We start from the raw sequence: 521 nt of genomic DNA on the forward strand, positions 1-521 counted from the left end.
GGGGGGGGAATACTGCAACACATTGCTCTGGGATCACTATGTGGACTCAGGGGATCTGACCAAGTAAATTGTGTAGGGAGGGCGTGCACGAATTATCCCATCGGTGCTGTCTAAGGAGCAGACAGAGGTCTGGAGGTTGACACTGTAATTTTCACAACTGGAAGAAACTCCATTCCAGGAACCATAAGTCTCATCATGTTCATGCAGTCCGGACCTAAATGGAAAATTAATAAAGCTTGTATGCACCTCAAATGTATGGGGTCTCCCTGACCAGGGAAAGGGGCTAGACATTTTGATTCTGGTCATTTTTGTCCTTAGGGAGGGTCTTGGTCCCTCTCTGTCTTTGAAACAGTGCTTTGCCGTGTAACCTAACCTGCCCTTGAACCCAACATCTTCCTGCTCCAACCTCCCAAGCACTGTGATGACAGACCCAATACCCGAATGCCACAAACATTTCAGATCATTTGTACCAGCATTAATTATTTACATCAGAACTGTATTTTCTAGAACAAACTCCCTTT

This window comes from Mus caroli, chromosome 16 (assembly GCF_900094665.2).
Source record: "Mus caroli chromosome 16, CAROLI_EIJ_v1.1, whole genome shotgun sequence".
In the NCBI taxonomy this organism is placed as follows: Eukaryota; Metazoa; Chordata; class Mammalia; order Rodentia; family Muridae; genus Mus; species Mus caroli.